The following is a 20,165-nucleotide window of genomic DNA, read 5'->3' as shown; positions in this document are numbered from 1 at the left end:
TGAGGAAGTCATCGATCCGGACCTGCCACAACACTAGAGGTCCGCTCCCACACAGGAACAACGGTGTGAATCCACGGAAAATCAATGTGGGACAAACAGAGCGAGTGAGGTCTGAGGTGAACGAAAATTAGGATCACGAAACTCTGCCGAATGCGGAACAGACAGTAGCCAGCAGAGCACGGGTCGGCTGCGCCTGCCCCCAGGTGGGGCAGGGGCAGCCTTCTGGGAAAGCGGCTTGCTCTCCTCAGTGTCCTCCAATCCCAATTGTTTGGAGACCTCCCGCAAGCCAGAGAAAAATCACCGAGGGAGACGAGGGGCCCTGCAGACAGGAGGCTTTTTCAGGAGAATAGCTTGGAACCTGGGAAGTCTCAGCTGAGACAGCCCTTGGCGAGGAGGGATGGACCTGCGCCAGGGGGGAGGGGCACAAAGGATCCTCGATCAGCGAATTGCATTGTGCCTCTGTGCTGCTTTTTTCAGAGGTTCTCCAGCCGGCGTCTTTGCTCGCCAGCCTCCTGGCAGTGGCGGTCTCTGCCTGCTAGGGAGCCGGTCTCCCTCTCACCCCCGAGCGCTGCGGGCATCATCTTGAAAGCAAAGGCGGAACCACTCAGGAGCCATAAGGTGCCGAGTGGCTCTCTCCACCCGGTGCCCTCCACTGGTCTCTGGGCCCGTGCCGGGAGTGCGGGATATGCATGGGCACACTGGGCAGGAGACAATAAAGGGTGAACAACTTGGACCCTGGGGGAATCTCCGCTGGGGCGGCACTCAGCGAGAAGGGGCGGAGCCGCACTAAGGTGTAAAAAAAAAAAAAAAAACATTGAGTCACCACTCGGGATCCAACCGAGCGGGCGTCAAGGGGCAGAGCTGCGCTAAGGCATAAAAACACAATCATTGAATCGTCGAACTATATACTTCAGATTAGTGTCTCTTTTCGTTTAGCGATGTGGTGTGGTGCTGTGTAGTTTTGTTTTTGTTCTTTTGTGTTTGTGTTTTTGCTGTTTTGGTTAGGTTTTTTGTGTTGTTTGGTGTTTTTTTTTTCTCTTTTCTCTTTTCTTTTTCTCTGCTCTTCTCTTTTTATTTTCTCTTTCTTTTTCTTCTCTTTCTTTTCTCTTCTTTTTATTTTTTTCACCCTAAAACAAAGACTTTTTAATGTAATCAATTTGGCAGTCGATCGTTACAAAAATGCAAACGTAATTCTATGGAATTTGATTACAAATTTTAAGTTATCTTATGTCCAGTACTAAGAGATACAATTTTTTAATTAAAAGGTAAAGAAACCAAGGAATGTTGATAAGAATGCTATTTTGTCCTTACAGGAATGTGTACATACATTGTACTGCACAGAATCAAGGTATTAAGAAAGTTTTAAAAAGAAGAAAAGTTAACAATGGATTTTTTCATACCACATTGCTGTATCCTGAATAAATGCTTAATATTTACAAAAAGAGAATGAATGACTCAAAAGATCTTTTTAGATCTTTTAATCTTAAATGTGTTGCTTACAAAAAGAAGATGACAAGTTTTATTTCTTCAGCTTTCCCCAAAGTGTAAGATCTTTCAGAAGGGCATTTGCAATGCTTGTCATACTTTTGCATATATATCTTGTTGGCCTGACATGAATCAAGAACCATGAGAACACAGATGTCATTGCTTTCAGATAACACTAATTACTCTGGGATTTTTGCAGCCTCAGTGCCTGCATGTAACTGTCGATTATGATTGTTCATGCCACCTACAGTGGGGACACTTTGAACATGAAAATACTGAGACACAAAAATAGTGAGACAGGTCTTTTAGTCCCCTATTGTTGGCCAAAAGAACTTGGAAAAAAAACTCCTGACACATCAATTTCATTCAGCATTTTACATTTGAACCATGTTTTGGCAACATTATCCTTTCTGAAGTGAGTGTGTTATGTTTTAGGGTTCAGTGAAATCTATTATCCATCTGTTCTTTAACCTTCTTGAATAATCTGTTTTTTTTTTCAATTGCAAAATTGCTTTTACTTGAGAAAATCATCATACACATTTTTAATAAAATTAATTATTTTAACTAAACCATCACAGACATTCTTAAGTGAAACTGGCTTTTTTCCACCTCCTGTTATCGATCATTTTTTTTTCTATATCTTTTTTTTTAAATTTCATCTTATTGTTATGGGGGATACAGAATTGCAGGTTACATACATTGCCATGTACTGCCTGTCCCCAGAGTCAGAGCTCCAGGCGTGTCTGATACCCAGATAGTGCATGTTGCACCCATCATGTAGGTATATCTCCCTCCCTTCCCTACCCCCTCTTCCCGAGTCAGCACCTTGAAGCGTGACCATTCCCCAAATGGTGCGCAATGCACTCATTGTGTAGGCATACCCCGATCCCCTCCCCCATCCCCCACCTCAGTCTGATATCCGATTGGTGTCGTTCCCAGATGTGTATTTAGGTGATGTGCAGGGAAACCAATTTTCTGGTGAGTACATGTGATGCTTGTTTTTCCATTCTTGGGATACATCATTACTATAATGGGTTCCAACTCTCTCCAGGAGAACCATAGAGATGTCGTATCTTCATTATTTCTTATACCTGAGTAATATTCCATTGTATACATATACCACAGCTTACTAATCCAATCATGTATTGATGGGCATTTGGGTTGTTTCCACATCTTTGCTATTGTGAATTGTGCTGCTATAAACATTCGGGTACATGTGTCTTTGTTACAGAATGACCTTTTTTCCTTTGGGTATATGCCCAGTAATGGGATTGCTGTATCGAATGGCAGGTCTACGTGAATCTGTTTAAGATACCTCCATAATGCTTTCCACAGGGGTTGCACTAGTTTGCAGTCCCACCAGCAGTGTATTAGTGTTCCTGTCTCTCCACACCCACGCCAACAGGTGTTGTTTTGGGTTTTTTTTGATAAAGGCCATTTTCACTGCGGTTAAGTGATATCTCATTGCGGTTTTGATTTGCATTTCTCTGATGATTAGGGATGCTGAGCATTTTTTCATATGTTTGTTAGCCATTCTTATATCTTCTTTTGAGAAGTTTCTATTCATGTCATTTGCCCACTTTTTGAGAGGGTTGCTTGATTTTTTCTTGCTGATTTTCCTGAGTTCTAAATAGATTCTTGTTATCAGTCCTTTATCTGATGTGTAGTATGCAAAATTTTTTCCCATTCTGTAGGTGGTCTGTTTATTCTCGTGACTGTTTCTTTGGCTGTGCAGAAGCTTTTTAATTTAATCATGTCCCATTCATTTATTTTTGTTGCTGCTGTGATTGCCTTGGGGGTCTTCTTCATAAATTCTTTGCCTAGGCCAATGTCTGTAAGAGTCTTTCCTACATTTTCTTCTAGAATTCTGATTGTATCATGCCTAAGGTTTAAGTCTGTTATCCACCGTGATTTGATTTTTGGGAGAGGTGAAAGCTGTGGGTCCTGTTTCAGTCTTCTACAAGTGGCTAACCAATTCTCCCAGCACCATTTATTGAATAGGGATTCTTGTCCCCAGAGTATATTCTTTCCTGCTTTGTCAAAAATTAGGTGACTATATGAGGATGGTGCTATATTTGGATTGTCTGTTGTGTTCCACTGGTCTGTGTCCCTGTACTTGTGCCAGTACCAGGCTGTTTTAAGAACCACGGCCTCGTAGTATAGTTTGAGGTCTGGCAAATTAATATCTCCCATTTTGTTTCTGTTCCTTAAAATTGCTTTTGCTATACGGGGTCTTCTCTGGTTCCATACAAAGTGTATAATTATTTTCTCTATGTCTGTAAAGAATGATGTTGGTAATTTAATAGGGATTGCATTGAATCTGTAGATCACTTTGGGTAGTATAGACATTTTAACAATGTTGATTCTTCCGATCCATGAGCATGGTATATTTTTCCATCTTTTTGCAAGTTCTGCTATTTCTTTTCTCAGTGTTTCATAGTATTCCTAATAGAGGTCCTTTACCTCTTTAGTTAGGTATATACCTAGATATTTTATTTTCTTTGTTGCTATTTTGAAGGGTATTGAGTCTTTAATTTGGTTTTCCGATTGACTGTTATTGGCATATATAAATGCCTCTGATTTGTGTATATTAATTTTGTAGCCTGAGACTTTGCTATATTCGTTAATCAATTCCAGGAGTCTCATGGTTGAATCCTGGGGGTTTTCCAGATATAGCATCATATCATCAGCAAAAAGTGAGAGTTTGATTTCTTCCTTCCTTATTTGGACTCCCTTGATTTTGCTCTCTTGCCTGATAGCTCTCGCAAGGACGTCCAAAACTATGTTGAAAAGTAATGGGGACAGTGGGCAGCCCTGTCTGGTTCCAGTTCTAAGTGGGAGTGCTTTCAATTTTTCCCCGTTCAGAATGATGTTGGCTGTGGGTTTGTCATATATGGCTCGTATCATTTTTAGGTAGGTTCCATCTACGCCTATTTTGTTAAGCATTTTTATCATAAAAGGGTGTTGAATTTTGTCAAATGCTTTTTCTCCATCTAATGAGAGTATCATATGGTTTCTGTTTTTGCTTCTATTTATGTGGAGAATTACATTTATAGATTTACATATGTTGAACCACCCCTGCATCTCTGGGATGAAGCCCACTTGGTCGTGGCGGATTATTTTTTTGATAAGTACTTGGATTCGATTTGCTAGTATTTTATTGAAAATTTTTGCATCTATATTCATGAGAGAAATTGGTCTGTAGTTCTCTATTTTTGTTGCGTCCTTTCCTGGTTTTGGTATCAATGTTATATTGGCTTGGTAGAACGTGTTGGGGAGAATTCCATCCTTCTCAATATTGGAGAATAGTTTATGTAGGATGGGCACCAGTTCTTCTTTGTATGTATGGTAAAATTGGGGTGTGAACCCATCTGGACCAGGGCTTTTCTTTTTGGGAAGGTTTTTTATTGCTGTTTCTATATCAGTTCTTGATATTGGTCTGTTCAGATACTCTATTTCTTCCTGGTTGAGCCTGGGAAGACTATGTGTTTCTAAAAATTTGTCCATTTCCTCCACATTCTCCAGTTTGTGTGCATAAAGATTTTTGTAGAATTCATAGATGATATCTTGTATCTCTGTAGCATCGGTTGTGATTTCTCCTTTCATGTTCCTAATGGAGGTTATTAGAGATTTTACTTTTGTACTCTTGGTTAGTCTAGCCAGAGGTGTGTCTATTTGGTTTATCTTTTCAAAGAACCAACTTTTTGTTTTATTAATTTCCCTTATAGTTTCTTTGTTGTCCTTTTCATTTAATTCTGATTTGATCTTAGTAATTTTTCACCTTCTGCTGGGTTTGGGGTCATTCTGTTCTTCTTTCTCCAGCTCTGTGAATCTATTCGTTAGGTTGTCTATTTGTAGGTTTTCTGTCTTTTTCATATAGGCATTTATGGATATGAATTTTCCTCTCAGGACTGCTTTAGCTGTGTCCCATAGATTTTGATAAGTTGTATCTCCATTGCCATTTAATTCAAAGAAGCTTTTGATTTCCATCTTGATTTCTTCCTTTATAGAATAATTATTCAGGAGAAAGTTATTTAGCTTCCATGACTTTGAGTAAGAGTGAGGGTTTCTGTTTGTGTTCATTGTTACTTTTATTCCGCTGTGATCTGAGAAGATGCATGGTATAATTTCTATTTTTTTGAATTTTTTAAGACATGCTTTATGTCCTAGGACATGGTCAATCTTAGAGCATGTCCCATGAGCTGATGAGAATAATGTATATTCTGTGGACTTTGGGTGGAATGTCCTATAGATGTCAGCCATGCCCATTTGTTCTAGCATTCTATTTAGGTCCATTATGTCTTTGTTTATTTTCTGTTTAGAGGATCTGTCCTGTACTGTCAGTGGGGTGTTAAAGTCTCCAGCTATTACAGTGTTGTTATCTGTCATTTGGTTCAGATCTAGTAGGGTTTGCTTTATGAATCTAGGTGGACCTAGGTTGGCTGCATATATATTGAGTATAGTCATGGCTTCTTGATGAATTGTGCCCTTGACCAGTATGTAGTAGCCATCTTTGTCTTTTATTATTTTTGTTGGTTTGAAAGCTAAGTTATTGGAAATTAAGATTGCCACACCAGCTTTCTTTTGGTTACTGTTTGCTTGAAATACCGATTTCCATCCTTTTATTTTCAGTCTAAATGCCTCTTTGCTCGTTAGGTGGGTTTCTTGAAGACAGCAGATACTTGGATTGTGTTTTTTTATCCATTGGGCCAATCTATGTCTCTTGAGTGGGGAATTCAAGCCATTCACATTTATTGAGAAAACTGATGAGACGGTTTTTGTTCAGCTTGTTGGGTAGAACTTCATTGCGATGTTTTCTCTCCTGAGCCATTGTGGAATCTGGAATTTGATCCTTAGCTCTTGAGTAGTTTTACATTCGTGGATCTTTCTTGTGCTGATCCATGTGTAACTCTCTTTTGAGTACTTCTTGTAGGGCTGGTCTTGTCTTGGTGAATTCCCTCAACCTTTGTTTATCTGAGAATATCTTAATTTCTCCTTCCTATAAAAAACTTAGCTTAGCTGGGTACAAGATTCTAGGCTGGGCATTATTCTTTTTCAGAAGCGTGAAAATGGGGCCCCAACCTCTTCTTGCTTGTAATGTTTCAGCTGAGAAATCTGGCGTAATTCTAATGGGTTTTCCTTTGTAAGTTACTTGTTTCTTTCTCCTTACAGCTCGGAGAAGGGACTCTTTAGTGGATATTTTGGTCAGCCTGATGACTACATGGCGTGGTGTTTTCCTATTTGCTATGAATCTCCCAGGGGTCCTTTGAGCTTCTTCTTTTTTTTTTTTTTTGTTTGTTTGTTTTTTTTAATTTAATTTTACAGAATCAAAGAGTCTAACAGTATATCTTGTTAGATACAGTATGTCCTCATAATGTATACATTATTTCTTGTACAATGATATGAAATAATATGGGAAATATTCATGATAAATTATTAAGTGAACAGTGCAAGTTAAAAACAATAGTTTCATATTTTTTTCCCCACCCCCCCTTTCCCGAGTCAGCACCTTCAAGTGTTACCACTCCCCAAACGGTGCGCAATGCACTCATTGTGTAGGCATACCCCCATCCCCTCCCCCACCCCCCACCTCAGTCTGATGTCCAATTGGTGTCGTTTCCAGATTTGTATTTAGGTGATGATCAAGGAAACCAATTTTCTGGTGAGTACATGTGATGCTTGTTTTTCCATTCTTGGGATACTTCACTTAATATAATGGGTTCCAACTCTCTCCAGGAGAACCAAAGAGATGTTGTATCTTCATCATTCCTTATAGCTGAGTAGTATTCCATGGTATACATATACCACAGTTTACTAATCCAATCATGTATTGATGGTCATTTGGGTTGTTTCCACATCTTTGCTATTGTGAATTGTGCTGCTATAAACATTTGGGTACACGTGCCTTTGTTACAGAATGACCTTTTTTCCTTTGGGTATATGCCCAGTAATGGGATTGCTGGGTCAAATGGCAGGTCTACTTGAATCTGTTTAAGATACCTCCATAATGCTTTCCACAGAGGTTGCACTAGTTTGCAGTCCCACCAGCAGTGTATTAGTTTTCCTGTCTCTCCACACCCACGCCAACATGTGTTGTTTTGGGTTTTTTTGATAAAGGCCATTCTCACTGGGGTTAAGTGATATCTCATTGTGGTTTTGATTTGCATTTCCCTGATGATTAGAGATGTTGAACACTTTTTCATATGTTTGTTAGCCATTTTTATATCTTCTTTTGAAAAATTTCTATTCATGTCCTTTGCCCACTTTTTGATAGGGTTGCTTGATATTTTCTTGCTGATTTTCCTGAGTTCTAAATAGATTCTTGTTATCAGTCCTTTATCTGATGTGTAGTATGCAAAAATTTTTTCCCATTCTGTAGGTGGTCTGTTTATTCTCTGGACTGTTTCTTTGGCTGTGCAGAAGCTTTTTAATTTAATCATGTCCCATTCATTTATTTTTGTTGCTGCTGTGATTGCCTTGGGGGTCTTCTTCATAAATTCTTTGCCTAGGCCAATGTCTGTAAGAGTATTTCCTACATTTTCTTCTAGAATTCTGATTGTATCACGCCTAAGGTTTAAGTCTGTTATCCACCGTGTTTTGATTTTTGGGAGAGGTGAAAGCTGTGGGTCCTGTTTCAGTCTTCTACAAGTGGCTAACCAATTCTCCCAGCACCATTTGTTGAATAGGGATTGTTGTCCCCAGAGTATATTCTTTCCCGCTTTGTCGAAAATTAGGTGACTATATGAGGATGGTTCTATATTTGGATTTTCTGTTGTGTTCCACTGGTCTGTGTCCCTGCACTTGTGCCAATACCAGGCTGTTTTAAGAACCACGGCCTTATAGTATAGTTTGAGGTCTGGCAAATTAATACCTCCCATTTTGTTTTTGTTGCTTAAAATTGCTTTTGCTATACGGGGTCTTCTTTGATTCCATACAAAGTGTATAATTATTTTCTCTATGTCTGTAAAGAATGATGTTGGTAATTTAATAGGGATTGCATTGAATCTGTAGATCACTTTGGGTAGTATAGACTTTTTAACAATGTTGATTCTTCCGATCCACGAGCATGGTATATTTTTCCATCTATTTGCAAGTTCTGCTATTTCTTTTCTCAGTGTTTCATAGTTTTCCTTATAGAGGTCCTTTACCTCTTTAGTTAGATATATACCTAGATATTTTATTTTCTTTGTTGCTATTTTGAAGGGTATTGAGTCTTTAATTTGGTTTTCCGATTGACTGTTATTGGCATATATAAATGCCTCTGATTTGTGTATAATAATTTTGTAGCCTGAGACTTTGCTGTATTCGTTAATCAATTGCAGGAGTCTCTTGGTTGAATCCTGGGGGTTTTCCAGATATAACATCATATCATCAGCAAAAAGTGAGAGTTTGATCTCTTCCTTCCCTATTTGGACTCCCTTGATTCTGCTCTCTTGCCTGATAGCTCTCGCAAGGACTTCCAATACTATGTTGAAAAGTAATGGAGACAATGGGCAGCCCTGTCTGGTTCCAGTTCTAAGTGGGAGTGCTTTCAGTTTTTCCCCATTCAGTATGATGTTGGCTGTGGGTTTGTCATATATGGCTTGTATCATTTTTAGGTAGGTTCCATCAATGCCTATTTTGTTAAGCGTTTTTATCATAAAAGGGTGTTGAATTTTGTCAAATGCTTTTTCTGCATCTAATGAGAGTATCATATGGTTTTTGTTTTTGCTTCTATTTATGTGGTGAATTACATTTATAGATTTACGTATGTTGAACCAACCCTGCATCTCGGGGATGAAGCCCACTTGGTCGTGGTGGATTACTTTTTTGATAAGTACTTGGATTCGATTTGCTAGTATTTTATTGAAAATTTTTGCATCTATATTCATGAGGGAAATTGGTCTGTAATTCTCTATTTTTGTTGTGTCCTTTCCAGGTTTTGGTATTAATGTTATATTGGCTTGGTAGAACGTGTTGGGGAGAACTCCATCCTTCTCAATATTGGAGAATAGTTTATGTAGGATGGGCACCAGTTCTTCTTTGTATGTATGGTAAAATTCAGGTGTGAACCCATCTGGACCAGGGCTTTTCTTTTTGGGAAGGTTTTTTATTGCTGTTTCGATTTCAGTTCTTGATATTGGTCTGTTCAGGTACTCTATTTCTTCCTGGTTGAGCCTGGGAAGACTATGTGTTTCTAAAAATTTGTCCATTTCCTCCACGTTCTCCAGTTTGTGTGCATAAAGATTTTTGTAGAATTCATAGATGATATCTTGTATCTCTGTAGCATCGGTTGTGATTTCTCCTTTCATGTTCCTAATGGAGGTTATTAGAGATTTTACTTTTGTGCTCTTGGTTAGTCTAGCCAGAGGTATGTCTATTTTGTTTATCTTTTCAAAGAACCAACTTTTTGTTTTATTAATTTCCCTTATAGTTTCTTTGTTGTCCTTTTCATTTGGTTCTGATTTGATCTTAGAAATTTCTCGCCTTCTGCTGGGTTTGGGATCGTTCTGTTCTTCTTTCTCCAGTTCCCTGAGTCTATTCGTTAGGTTGTCTATTTGCATGTTTTCTGTCTTTTTGATATAGGCATTTATGGATATGAATTTTCCTCTCAGGACTGCTTTAGCTGTGTCCCATAGATTTTGATAAGTTGTATCTCCATTGTCATTTAATTCAAAGAAATTTTTGATTTCCATCTTGATTTCTTCTTTTATAGAATAATTATTCAGGAGAAGGTTATTTAGCTTCCATGACTTTGAGTAAGAGTGAGGGTTTCTGTTTGTGATCATTGTTACTTTTATTCCACTGTGATCTGAGAAGATGCATGGTATAATTTCTATTTTTTTGAATTTTTGAAGACATGATTTATGTCCTAGGACATGGTCAATCTTAGAGAATGTCCCGTGAGCTGATGAGAAGAATGTATATTCTGTGGACTTTGGGTAGAATGTCCTATAGATGTCAGCCATGCCCATTTGTTCTAGCATTCTATTGAGGTCCATTATGTCTTTGTTTATTTTCTGTTTAGAGGATCTGTCCTGTACTGTCAGTGGGGTGTTAAAGTCTCCAGCTATTACAGTATTGTTATCTATCATTTGGTTGATATCTAGTAGGGTTTGCTTTATGAATCTAGGTGCACCTAGGTTGGGTGCATATATATTGAGTATAGTCATGGCTTCTTGATGAATTGTGCCTTTAATCAGTATGTAGTAGCCATGTTTGTCTTTTATTATTTTTGTTGGTTTGAAAGCTAAGTTATTGGAAATTAAGATTGCCACACCAGCTTTCTTTTGGTTACCATTTGCTTGAAATATCGATTTCCATCCTTTTATTTTCAGTCTAAATGCATCTTTGCAGGTTAGGTGAGTTTCTTGAAGACAGCAGATACTTGGATTGTATTTTTTTATCCATTGGGCCAGTCTATGTCTCTTGAGCGGGGAGTTCAAGCCATTCACATTTATTGAGAAAACTGATAGGTGAGACAGTTTTTTGTTCAGCTTGTTGGGTAGAACTTCATTGTGATGTTTTCTCTCCTGGGCCATTGTGGTATCTGGAATTTCATCTTTAGCTCTTGAGTAGTTTTACATTCGTGGATCTTTCTTGTGCTGATCCGTGTATAATTCTCTTTTGAGTACTTCTTGGAGGGCTGGTCTGGTCCCTGTTGAATTCCCTCAACCTTTGTTTATCTGAGAATGTCTTGATTTCTCCTTCATATAGAAAACTTAGCTTAGCTGGGTACAAGATTCTAGGCTGGGCATTATTCTGTTTCAGAAGCGTGAAAATGGGGCCCCAACCTCTTCTTGCTTGTAAGGTTTCAGCTGAGAAATCTGGCGTAATTCTGATGGGTTTTCCTTTGTAAGTTACTTGTTTCTTTCTCCTTACAGCTCGGAGAAGTGACTCTTTAGTGGATATTTTGGTCAGCCTGATGACTACGTGGCGTGGTGTTTTCCTATTTGCTATGAATCTCCCAGGGGTCCTTTGAGCTTCTTGAATCTGTATGTCTAGAGTATTGGCAAGGCCTGGAAAAGTTTCCTCGATTATGTCTTCAAATAGCTTGTCCAACCCTTGCTTGTTATCTTCTTCACCCTCAGGAATGCCAATAACTCTCAAGTTAGGTTTCTTCATATAATCCCACATTTCTTGAAGACTCTGATCATTTCTCTTACTTCTTTGATCTATCTCTGTGACTGACTTATGTAGTTGGAAAGAGTTATCTTCAATTTCTGAGATTCTTTCCTCTGATTGATCTACCCTGCTCTTGAGACTTTCCACAGTGTTTTGTAGCTCTCTGAGTGAATTCTTCATTTCTAGGTGTTCAATTTGGTTTTTCTGCAATATTTCAATTTCTTTAGTGAATTTTTCCTCCAAATCCTGTATTTTTTTTGTGGTTTCCTTGTGTTGTTAATCCATTGATTCTTGTATATTATTCAGCTTGTTTATGATCCATAGTTGGAATTCTTCCTGTGACATGTTGGTGTTTTGAGTCTGGTTTGTGTCAAATGGTTGAGAGCTGGTATTTCTCTTTGGGGGTGAGCTTTCCGTTTGATTCTTTTTGCTCCCTGTGTTTTTTCACTGGGCCCTTCCCATCTAGATTTATCGTTGGATCTTTTCTTATAGATTTAGTCTGGTTAACAGCACTCTTTGTGCTCTATTCTTAGACTGTGAAGCAGTCTAGGTATATTGCTTCCTTTGGCAAGAGGGGGAGACTGTTTTGAATTGTTTAGAGATTTTTCTTTTTTAGTTGGGGGTCTGCTTCTGATGGGTCCAATCCTAGAGGATTGGAGTGATCCAAGACCGCTTTGGTGAGTTAGGACACTGTGTTGTGGTCTTTCAGAAGGCAGGCAGGGACTGAAATTCTCTTTGTTTGTTTGTTTGTTTGTTTCCCTTTGGTTCTTCCTCTGTAGGGGTGGTTTCTGTCTCTATCTGCAGGAAAGATACTAGCTGTGGGGAGTGGACGGTGCCCTCACTCGCTCAGTGCCCCAGTTGCTGCAGCTCCCCCGGGCAAAAGTCTGCCTTGGCCCAATGTCCCCAGGGACCAGGCTCCACACTCTCGCTTCTGGAGAAGTATTCAGTGTTTACACATGGGCGGGGCCCCGATATAAGTTCCTTGGACCAGGGGAGGGCGCCATCCAGGGAGCCTCTTGGCACCCTATTGCTCCGCAGTGACTTGGCTGTGGACCCCAAGATGGCAATTGCACGCCCGCAGATCACTGGCGCTGGGGCTGACTACTCAGGTTCTGGTATGTGCCAAAGCCAGGGGCCTGGCCCATTCTGAAACGCACCGTGGCTTCCCAGTTAGAAGGCAATAAGAGAGAAGAAAGAAAAAAAAAAAGAGAAGAGAAAAGAAAGAAAAGAAAGAGAAGAAAGAGAAAGAGAAAAGAAAAAGAAAAGAGGAAAAAAAAAGAAAAAAGAGAAAAAAAGGCAAAAAACAAACAAACAAACAAAAAACAAACAAACAACACAAAAAACCTAACCAAAAACACCAAAAACACAAAGGACAAAAGAACAAAAAGAAAGTTACACAGCACCACACCACATTGCTAAATGAAAAGATACATAAATCTGAAGTACATATTTCGGCGACTCAATAATTGAGTTTTAATGCCTTAGCGCAGCTCCGCCCCTTCATGCCCGCTTGGTTGGGTCCCCAGTTGCGACTCAATTTTTTTTTTTTTTTGTCTTAGCACAGCTCCACCCTTTCTGGCCGAGCGCCGCCCCGGCAGAGATTCCCCCAGGGTCCAAGTTTTTCACCCTTTATTGTCTCCTGCCCAGTGTGCCCATGCATATCCTGCACTCCCGGCATGGGCCCAGAGACCAGCGGAGGGCACCGGGTGGAGAGAGCCACTCGGCACCTTATGGCTCCCGAGCGGTTCCGCCTTTGCTTTCAAGATGGTGCCTGCAGCGCTCGGGGGTGGGAGGGAGACCGGCTCCCCAGCAGGCAGAGATCGCCACTGCCGGGAGTCTAGCGAGCAAAGACGCCACGGGCCACCAGCTGGAGAACCTCCGAAAAAAGCAGCACAGAGGCACAATGCAATTCGCTGATCGAGGATCCTTCGTGCCACTCCCCCCTGGCACAGGTCTGTCCATCCTTGCCAAGGGCTGTCTCAGTCGAGACTTCCCAGGTTCCAAGCTATTCTCCTGAAAAAGCCTCCTGTCTGCAGTGCCCCTCGTCTCCCTCGGTGATTCTTCTTTGGCTTGCGGGAGGTCTCCAAACAATTGGGATTGGAGGACAATGAGGAGAGCAAGCCGCTTTCCCAGGAGGCCACCCCTACCCTACCTGGGAGCTGGCGCAGCCGACCCGTGCTCTGCTGGCTACTGTCTGTTCTGCGTTCCGCAGAGTTTTGTGATCCTAATTTTCGTTCACCTCAGACCTCACTCGCTCTGTTTGTCCCACATTGATTTTCCATGGATTCACACCGCTGTTCCTGTGTGGGAGTGGTCCTCTAGCATTGTGGCAGGTCCGGATCGATGACTTCCTCACCGGAGCGCAGATCCAGGCAGTCACCACCACGCCGCCATCTTCCTCTCGATTACGTGTGTGTCTATTGATTATTCTTTTTTTGCAGAGTAGTATTCCATTGTATAATTATTCGATAGTATTTATCCCTTCTCTTATTAAAGTACATTTGAATGGTTTACAAGTTTGACTGTTAAAAGACAAACTGTGGCATATTAAAATATTAAAGAGTGTACTTGAGCATTCACAATTTATCAATCAGGTAGCCCCAGACTTCAAGTGGTAATGGGCTCAAACAAAGAGGCATGAGGAAAGCTTTATAAGGTGAACATAATATCAAAGCAAAGAAAATATTTGATTGGTTAAAGTGGTTCAGTTGCATTATTTGGGAAAGCCCCAAGTTAGAGGTTTGCTGGTGATTTTGTATAATCCTAGAATGTGACCATTTATACTGAGCTGAGTTCTAGTTTGCTTACATAGGAACTCATGGTGTCATAGAGTGATGAGTTCACAGCCCACCTTGCTTAGAAGCCAATAACTATGACCCCTGCTTTTGAGAAAAGGCAAGCTTTATTGTAAGGATGACCATTGAGGAAATAGGAGGCACAGCTCAAATCTCTCTCCTTAAGTTGGGGGTCTGGGACAAGTTTTAACAAGGGATAGTATTAGGAATTTTGGCTTGGCAGGGTATGATTGCAGGGCTTCTAATTTGATCATTTACAGTAAGGAATGTTGAGGCAGACATTTTAGCACAAGATGTTCCTGGCCAACAGACTCCTCACTTCTGAAGGGGTTCCAGAGTTCAAGTTCCAGTCATGTTCTGGTCTTCTTTGTTCTGTGGGGAGGAAACCTTGGTTCTGGGTATCATTAGAGGCCAAAGCTTTCCTGTTGCACATGCCCAGGCAACATGACTTGCAGTTTTGGCTCTAGTATACCTACACCATATGTTGACATTCCATTATCAAAAGAGCAGGGCCAGTTTGAGTTGGTCCTGCAGTTACAAAGGCACTGTAGCCACCTCAGCCTAATGGCCTCCCAATTATTATTTCTTTAAAGAAAAATTCTCCCCTTTAACTCTGAAGAATGCCTATTTTAATTAAACTACCAGACTTGAACCAGCTTTTACTGACCAAAGATTACTCAGACCAGGCAAACTTGAAAAATATTAGAGTTAGTTTCTGTTTTTCTAAGAGTTTTATAAATATTTAATTTATATAAACACTTACTTTTCTTTAAACTAATTAAATAAAGCTCTATTAAAATTAATCTTGGCAATATTATCCATAGGTTAAAAAATATTGTGCATACAAGGGCTGTCTGGAGCCATGTAATATGTTCTGATTATATTAACAATGGCTGGATACTTTCTGGACAGCCCTCATATTACATACATACATAGATATACATGAACACACTAACAGAAACAGGTCTTAGAGTTTTCATTCTAAATTTTTAGCCACATTTGAGGTGGAGTAATAAAGAACTCAGCAATTTGTAAAAGAATATTTGCAACTGAATCGTGTTTCTGGCAGATGGATCAAGATGAAATTGCCTGCCCAGATGGCAAAAGCTTTTCAATAGTATTTGTGGAAAAGACTTTTACAATTTTTTATTTGCCCAGTTTCCAAATTGTTCTATTTTTCTGATGAGACACCTTCTCTCAAATTTGCATATCAAAGAGATATCTCTCAGGTCCTAGAGGGGACAAGATGGAAAATTTACATCTCAAACTCACAGAGCATAAACTTCAAGCTTAAATATAGTCATTTGTCTAAAGAAAACAAAAGGTATAGGGAAGGGCCCTGTTAATATAAGAAGACTAAAAAAAGTACCTTAAACAAAGGTTAAGTTTTGTGATGTAGATGTAAATCAATACCTCCTCCATTTCTTGGTGATTTAGTCCTCCTCTTTTCCTGGTGTAGAGAGTGTACCCTTACAAAGGAGATTTTGTCTGCCATGTTCAGGATTTCTTGATTTCCAATGGGCCCTATTGGTGTATAAATTTGTTTAGGTTAAAACCTCCCCATGGTAGTCACTGTAATTCTGTTGTCTTTGGTAAGTTTCACCCATTTTCCTAAAAAACACAGAGTCTGGGTATTCCCAATTAGAATCCTAGACTCCTTGGATTCAGATGAAGCCATTATTCCCTGTCTCCCCAAAACCTTACCTACCTGAGGCCTCTTCATGGACACAGTCCAGTTTCTGTTGAACTAGTCCAGCTCTGAAACTAATCCAGATTTTTTAAATGCTCAAATAGAAGCAAAGAGTTCTAGCAAAAAGTTGTGGAGCTTGGGTCCAAGAGCATCCTACTGGCAGGGACTTTCAGATGTGCAGTGAGAAAGCAGTGAACACAAGGGCCTCAATAGGTAGCGTTTGTGGTCCCACATTGCTCCCAGGGGTCATTATCAGGGTTTTCTTTTGAGTATCTCTCTGACATCCAAACTTCTCAAAGGTACAATGAGACACATTATAATATTAAAGGGTTTACTTGAGCATTCAGTGATTCATGATTGGGCAGCTCCAAACTACAAGATGTTTGGGAGTTCCAAAAAAGGAACATGGCAGGGGGAGGGAGGATTTTATAAGGAGAATGTGGAAGCAAGGCAAGACAATATTTGATTGGTTAATTAGGGCAATTGCTTGTGTGAAATTTCCTAGTTAGAGTTTAGTTGATAGTTTTTGGTTTGTTAAGCTTAGTGGAAAGTTCCTAGTTAGGATTTAGTTTATAGTTTCTGATGGCCTAGAATATGACCATTTACACCTAATTGCATTTCAGTTTGCTTATACAAGAACCTAGGGCACTGGAACCACCACAGACTAATGGCCTCCAATGAATTTATTTATTTTTATCATGACCAATATGAACAAAGTCTCCATATACATTATCATACAAGTCTTTTGGAAATATGTTTTGACATTATGTGAGCCTATAACTAGCTTATATTGGAGGTCAAACTGCTAGATAGTTTTCCAGCATGGTAGTTGTACATTGTACCCTCCACTAGCAATGTATGAGAGCTCTCATTATTCCTCATCATCACCTGTATTTTGTGTTTCAAATATTTTTAATTTTAACCCTTCTAGTGGCATGTAGCTAGCTCTATTATCATTTTAAAATCTGAGACTCACTAAAGAATGAAGTTCAACACATTCTTAGGTGTTTATTGATAATTGATATATGTTCTTTTATGAGGGGTATCTTTATATTGCTAATAGAAAAAAAACAAACTCCATAAAATAATTTAAAGAGGTTTATTCCGATACAACTCTGTGTGACTAAGCCTAAGAGTTCTTGAGAAAATGTGTCTGAGGTGGCCAGGCAGCCGGGTTACAGCTTGGCTTTATACGAGACAGATACTGCAGGTAAGATCCTAAATCAATACATAGAAGGTGTGCATTGCTTTGGTAGGGGGTGCAGCTTACAGGTTATAGGTGGGTTCAAAGATTCTTTCATTTGTAATTCGTTAAGGAAATAAAGCTTTGTCTGAAGGCTTGAAATGTTTTAGTTTAAGATAAGGAAGTTCCTTAATCAGAGACCGCCATACTATACTGATTCAAGTGATCTGTTAAAGAAATTTATGGCTTACAGGCAATTTTAATCTTTGCCCTGCATGGTCTTAGGTTCTTTTAATAATTTAGTGTCTTATTATCTGAGGAGTGTTTTACCTCTCTTCCCTTCATGGTCAGGAAATCAGTTCTAAGGTATTTCTGTGATCCCTTTGTCCAAGAGTGGGTCTGTTCAGTTGGGAGGGGAGCTTAAGATTTTATTTTAGTTCACAATATCTTGACCAAAATGTTTTTGTTTGTATCTATATCAAAATTTGTAAAAATTTTCTTTGTATGCTAGACAAAATTATTTTGTCAAACATAATGTGCCACAAATATTTTCTCTTGTTTTGTGGACAGTCTGTTCTTCCTCCAGTGGTGCGATACCAGAGAAAATCTGGCAAAACAGAGGATTTTAATAGGATACAATGTTTCCAAACACAATAACTAAACACTTAGGATACAATTATACATCACATGTAGTACAAGGAAACAAGAAAATCACAACCTGAAAATCATGACCAACAGATGTGTACGCTGACATAACTCAAGCATTTGATTTATGTGACAAGGATCTTAAAATAGCTATCACAAAATTGATTCAATGATCAATTACAAACACAGTGGAAATAAATGAGAATAATTAATCCTCAAGAAAGAAATTTTAAAAATCTCAAGAACAAAATAGAAGATAAAAAGCATTAAATGAAAATTTCAGAATTGGTCTGGTATGGTAGTTCACACCTGTAGTCTACTCACAGCTACTCACTTGGGAGGCTGAGGCAAGAGGATTTCTTGAGCCCAGGGGTTTGAGGTTGCAGTGAGCTAGATGATGCCACTGCACTCTAGCCATGGTGACAGAGCAAGACTCAAAAAAAATCAGAAGTGTAAAATGCAACACCCAAAATTTTAACAACATTTTATATATATATATATATACCCACACATATATTTTTATATACATATATATATATATATATATATATAAACATTTTATGGGCTAAACAACTAAATAGAGAGTATAAAGGAAAGAATCAGTGAACATGAAGATAGAACAATATACATTAACCCACCTAAAAAGAGAGAGAGAGAAATAGAAAATAGACTTTTAAAAATGAACAGAGAGTCAGAGGTCTATAGAACTAAAACAAAAGATCTAATATCCATATTATCAGAATTCCCAAAAGAGAGTTAAAAATAAGGAAGGCTGAAAAAGTAAAAAGTGATCAAAGAAAGAATGACTATGGACCTCTCAAGGTTAGTAAAAAAAAAAAAATACACACATATATATACACACACACACATATATATATGCACACACCAATAGATTCCATAAGCTACCCACAAAACTAGAGGAAAAACCTAGACTTATCCATACCACAACACATCACAATTAAACTTCCGATAAACTAAAGACAAAATAAAATCTTGAAAGCAGCAGCAACAACAAAAAAGGCACCTTACATAAGGAGAAAAATCAAATGACAGCTTTCATGGAAACCATCAAAACTATGGAAATCATGGAAACAAAAAGGAATTGGCAAAACATTTTCAAGTGTAGAAAGAACAGAACTGTCAACCCAGAATTTTGTATCCAGAGAACATATTCTTCAAGAATGAAGAAAAAATAAAGACATCGTGAATAAAGAAAAACAGAGAAGTTACCATGAGCTGGTCTAACTAAACAAATAACTTTGAAAAGTTCTTGGAACAGAAAAGAAATAAAAAAGAGGCAATCATGAAATATTAGGAGGGAATAAAACATGTAAAATAATAGACTTTCCTTCTTCCCTTGAATTTTCTAAATTATGTTTAACATTTAAAAATAAATTATAACATCATTCAATGTAGTACTCAATGCATATAGAGGAAATGCTTAACATTATTTTATTATAAATAAAAAAAGGGTAAAAGATTTAAAGGGAGATAAAGTTTCTTTGCTCAAACTTGTAAATATCAACACTGGTGGACTATGATAAGTTATGTATGTATAGTGTAATACCTGGACACATCACTAAAAAAGTCTATACAAAGAGATATAGTCCAACACATTATAGATGATTCAAATTGGAATTACAATACAAAAACAAGTTAAACAAGTAGGCAGGAAAGGCAGGAAAAGAAAAGAGGCAACAAACATAAAACTAACAAAAGTGACAGACATATGCCCTAAATTATTGCTAATTACATTAAATTTAAGTTTAAATGCATTAATCAAATGATAAAGATTGGCAGAATGGACTTAAAATGTGATCCAACTAGATGTGTCTACAATAAACTCAGTTCAAACATAAAAACATGCACAGGCTAAAAGTCAATGATAAAAAAAAGATACACATGCAAACATTAATCAAAAGAAAACAAGAGGGGATAGATTAATGTCAGATAAACCAGACTTTAGAGCAAAGCAAATAACTAAAGTCAGAGAGAGATATCACATCCATATGATCAATTCACTAAGCCTACATCACAGTCTTTCATGTATATGTATCAAAAACAGAGCTGCAAAATATGTGAAGCAAAAACTTATAGAACTATTGGAGAAATAGACAAATCAACAATCATAGTTGGGGTATCAAAAACCATCTCCCAACATGGATAAGACAACCACACAGAGAAAATCAGCAAGGACAACAAGTGCTAAACAACAGGATTATTTTGGGTTGAATCATATACCCCTTAAAATATGTTGAAGTCC

Source organism: Eulemur rufifrons, chromosome 30, assembly GCF_041146395.1.
Source record: "Eulemur rufifrons isolate Redbay chromosome 30, OSU_ERuf_1, whole genome shotgun sequence".
Lineage (NCBI taxonomy): Eukaryota > Metazoa > Chordata > Mammalia > Primates > Lemuridae > Eulemur > Eulemur rufifrons.
This window is presented reverse-complemented; position numbering follows the sequence as displayed.